The sequence below is a fragment of the Helianthus annuus genome, chromosome 16, assembly GCF_002127325.2.
Source record: "Helianthus annuus cultivar XRQ/B chromosome 16, HanXRQr2.0-SUNRISE, whole genome shotgun sequence".
NCBI lineage: Eukaryota > Viridiplantae > Streptophyta > Magnoliopsida > Asterales > Asteraceae > Helianthus > Helianthus annuus.
This window is the reverse complement of record NC_035448.2, coordinates 5,106,672-5,111,634: the sequence shown is the minus strand read 5'-3', so window position 1 is coordinate 5,111,634 and position 4,963 is coordinate 5,106,672. Positions and strand designations below refer to the sequence as shown.

At 38.2% G+C, this 4,963-nt stretch overlaps 1 long non-coding RNA gene across 1 annotated transcript; it reads right to left on the bottom strand.

The window, feature by feature from the left end:
• Positions 1-978: 978 nt before the first annotated feature.
• Positions 979-2,117, bottom strand: LOC110917473. The gene is made up of 2 exons (XR_002580584.1): positions 1,963-2,117; positions 979-1,288 (listed from the first exon to the last, which is right to left on the bottom strand). It is a non-coding gene; the product is annotated as an uncharacterized LOC110917473 (long non-coding RNA).
• Between the last annotated feature and the right edge of the window lie 2,846 nt (positions 2,118-4,963).

The following is a 4,963-nucleotide window of genomic DNA, read 5'->3' as shown; positions in this document are numbered from 1 at the left end:
TTTTTTAAAACGCCGTTTTAGCGTCCCGTTTTCATGTCCCGGTTTTTACGCGCCGTTCATACGGCCCGTTTTACGCGCCGTTTTTTACGTTAACGTTTTTTTTTTTACATTTTACGCGCCAATTTTTACGTTAACGTTATTTTACGTTTTACACGTCGGTTTTTTACATTTTACGCCCTGGTTTTTTACGTTTTACGCGCCAGTTTTTTACGTTTTACGTGTCGGTTTTTTACGTTTTACGCCCCGGTTTTTTACGTTTTACGTGTCGGTTTTTTACGTTTTACGCCCCGGTTTTTTACGTTTTACGCATCGGTTTTTTGCGTTTTACGTGTCGGTTTTTTACGTTTTACGCCCCGGTTTTTTACATTTTACGCGTCGGTTTTTTAACGTTTTACGCGTCGGTTTTTTACGTTTTACATGTCGGTTTTTTACGTTTTACGCCCTGGGTTTTTTACGTTAACGTTTTTTTTTACATTTTACGCGCCAATTTTTACGTTAACGTTATTTTGCGTTTTGCACGTCGGTTTTTTACGTTTTATGCCCCGGATTTTTACGTTTTAAGAGTCAGTTTTTTACGTTTTACGTGTCGGTTTTTTACGTTTTACGCCCCGGTTTTTTACGGTTTACGCGACGGTTTTTTACGTTTTCCGCGTCGGTTTTCTACGTTTTACGTGTCGGTTTTTTACGTTTTACGCCCCGGGTTTTTTACGTTAACGTTTTTTTCGGTTTTACGTTTTGAGTTTTGCGTTTTACGTAAAACATTTTACGTTTTACGTTAAACTTTTTATGTTTTTAAATTTTACGTTTTATGTAAAACTTTTTAAGTTTTAAGTTTTACGTTAAACTTTTTTACATTTTACTTTTTTAAGTTTTACGTTAAAATTTTTACGTTTTACGTAAAAGTTTACGGTTGAACTTTTTTTTCACAAAAACTTTTTTACACGAAAACTTGTTTACGCAAAGACGAACGCACCCATAAATCGCAAAGTCGGTAGGTGTCTCGGATTGATTTTTATCGTCATCGACGGGGGAAAGAATATAAAAAACCAACAACAACAAAAAAACAAAAGTGTATCTCGAAAAAAAACGGGGTTTGGCTCAGATTTTCTGATAATCAAAAAGGCTACAAAATGGGGTTGCAGGTACAAAAAACCTACCCTCCGCCGTCCTTGCCGCGCCATCGTCATCAAAATCAACGTTTTTTTTTTTTTTTTGCATCATCGCCCCCCAAATCCAAACCGATCAAAACCCATATAATCAAAGAATACAAATGCATCATTTAAGCAACCTGTATCCATTCAAAAAAATATTCAAACAAGTGCAGTTATCACAAAAGATCAAGAATTCAAATCAACAGAATCAAAGAATTCAAATCAACCCCCCAACAAATCAAAACCAATCTCCCTTCACTCGAAACCCCCAAATCACAAAAACGACCAAAAAACCTCGACCGCCAAAAAACCCCCCACCGCCACCAACCTCAACGCCACCACCACCAACACCCGTCGCCTACCTCTGCAAGCGTTCAGCACCATCAACAACCGTCGCCCACCTTCATCACAAAAAAAGCACCAGCAAACCCCCCCAAACATTCAAAAGCATAAGAAAAAAAAAGCACCAGAAAAACCAACCAAAAACAAACATTAAAAAGTATCAGCAAAAAACCCCCCAATATCAACAACATAAATCAATCACAGGGGGGTGTAGGTGACCTGAATTGGTGGCGGCGAAAGGAGTGGATGTCACAGGTGGCGGCGGAAGGGGTGACGGTGGAGGTCGCCGTGCACCACCATGGCGGCGGAAGAGGTGACGGTGGAGGTTTCTATATCTCTTGTTGTCGCCGCCGTTCGCCACCACAAAACGGTGGTGGCCGGCCGTTAAATCGAGAACAGGGGGTGTTGGGGGTTTACATAAGGGGATCGGATATGATGAAATAAAGATAGGTTAGGGGTGAATCCTCACCCTTTGATTCAGCTTTGATTCCATTCTATAATACACCGATAACTTGATGCTAGATTGAATCCTCAACCTTTAATTCCATTCTACACAGTGATTTGAAGCCAAAAAAAAAATCAGATCTGGTTAGAGAAGAGAGAAAGTTTCTCTCACACCTTAAGTGTGAGTAGTAAAAAATGGACAGAGAATGAAAAAAAGCAAAAGTACCTGACATTTTAAAAGTTGTTGGAATTAAATGTTGAGAGAGAGTGGATTTGACATTTGGGGGTAAATGATCAAATTACCCTTTTGGTTGGCAAAATATGATTGGTGGAGAGTGGTTCTCATGGTTCTTACAACTGGGGGTGGTTTTCATTTTAGCGGCTCCCTATATATATATATATATATATATATATATTTACAATGAAGTTAGAAATAAACAAACAAAGCTCCTAAAACAAAAGCTTGTTTGAAGAAATACTTCATTAAAAATAAAAAGTCACAAAAACGAAATGTTTTACGAAAACCGACGCTTTTTACGACTTTCGCCCTTTTCTACTAACCACTAACCCAACTACCCACCTTTAGCCCAAGCCTAACCCTTCACCCAAAAAGTCCTCTTGATATTTACAAAGGTATAAAGTTAAAAAGGAGGAGGATTGATTGCTTGGCAAGCTTATGGTAGAAATAAGTTCCATGCCGCTCTCGAGTGATTCACTAAAAATACACCTTCGGCCGAGTGTGAGTGATTTCTCCCGTGAGGTATGTGAACTTGTATATAAATGGAATTTTAGAAAGGTGTGTTATGCCTTAATAAATAATTTACCTTATGAAAAGTTTTTAATAAATCATGACGAATAGGATTGTAAATAAGTAAAAGTAAAACCTAAACAATCTTGGAAAATCCCGACACTCTATGACAAGCCAAAACCTTCTCTTCTACCCATTCCATTTGGGAGTGTAAGCCACATATTAAGGAGTTTTGTTTGAGGACAAGCAAAAGTTCAAGTGTGGGATATTTGATGTGTGTAAAATGCAACATATAGCCATGTGTCCCGTCTTCCGACATATGGGACAAGGTTTATCCTTGAAGCGGCATTCGCCCTTATGGCTTTTCCCGCAAATTTTGCAACTTGGCGACCCGCCTTTTGCATCCGATTTCTTCACCGTTTCATTTGTTCGTGCTTTCTTGGTAGGGCTTGGATTAAAATCATGTGCCCTTCGTTCACCCCGTTCAACCTGCTTTTTCAGTTCAATCTCCCGTTCCCGAGCAACATTTATGATTTCGGTAAGGGTCTCGTATTTCGAAGGAGTCATAAACTCCTTATACTCGGCGCTCAACATGTTATAGTAGTAGTATATCTTTTGTTCTTCGATAGTCACCAATTCATTGCAAAACTTCATCTTATCCATAAACGTTGTCGTGATCTCGTCTATGGTCTCGCCCTTGTGTCTAAGTTGCATGAACTCTTCTTCGATTCTATTAACGACCGCCTTGGGGCTATGGTGTTTAAGAAATGGCGTCTTAAACTCCTCCCATGTCATGACCTTAGCCGTTTTACTACCAATCTCTCTCTTTTTGTTATCCCACCAATCTTTCGCTTGACCCCTTAATTGACCTGTACCATAAGCTACGTAGTCATCTTCATCGCAATGGGTCCTCTCGAATACTCCTTCAATATCACTCAACCATCGTTGGCACACTATTGGGTCAACCTCCCCATTATATATTGGTGGTTTACACGCCATGAATTCCTTGTATGAACAAGGTTTTCGTCCTTCGAGCTTTTCTTTTGCTAGATTAGCACTATCTTCCAACTTCTTGATTCTCTCGTCTAATATCGATAGAACCGTGTTTTGAATTTTATCAATAAAGCCCGACAAACTATTTTCGATCGCCTTTCCAACCTCTTCGGCAATCACTTCTCTCATTTGTTCGGTGACTCTTGGCACCGCATCATCATTACCTCCATCCGCCATCTTTATTACTGAAATGTTTACATTAATTGTTAAACATTTCATTTATAACACATGATTTACTTGTTTTGATTTAATCAAGTTCATAACTTGATTCAACCGTTCTTGTTTCATGCATTTCTTGTGTTTGAGTGAGCTTACACACTCTTTGCATGCATAATTTGTTCATGATTTATTTCTATATTTTCTAAATCTACTTAAACGATTAACTCTTACCGGATGCTTGATCAAACTTGAACCGAACACTTTATTGACAACCTTGAGCTCTGATTACCAACTTGTAAGACTCGGCTTAATATAACTAGTTTAATGATATAAAACATGCATTAAATACAAAAATTTAGAGTTTACAAAAACTTTCATGATTTCAAGACCATACCTAATCATAATATTCACGTTATAACCCTACTAATCAAATATTCAAGACAGAACTACAAGTGTTTACATATTCTTAAAACAAAATAGATCAAGTGCGGAAGCGTTGATTTGTGTGTTCGGTTCGGATGCATTTGCTTGATCATCATCCACTTACATGTATTACCTAGAAACTGAAATTTTGGATAAACATTAGTATTAAAGTCCTTGGAAATTAACATAATCGAAACTATGTTCAAAAACAAATTCCAGTAACCAAGAATATAAAAATTCAGCATTCATGACTGGGCGCTACCGTAACTTACGGTAGCTACCGTAAGTTACGGTGGCCACTGGGTAATAGTGGTCTGCCGTAAGGCAGTAGGTAACCACCGTAACATTTTTATTTGCTACCGTAAGTTACGATAGCCACCGTAACTTACGGTAGCTGCTGTACATTCTTTCTTGTTTTGCTATTTTTGCTGATTCTCTTCCTACGTCACCGTAGTTTAATTTCGAACACGTTTTTCACATGACTAAGGCTAATTACTCATATCTAGATTTTACCAACTATGGCGATTCGCTTCCCTCTCGAGGGATCGCTTACGCAATAATCTAAAAGTTTACGGTTGAACTTTTTTTTCACAAAAACTTTTTTACACGAAAACTTGTTTACGCAAAGACGAACGCACCCATA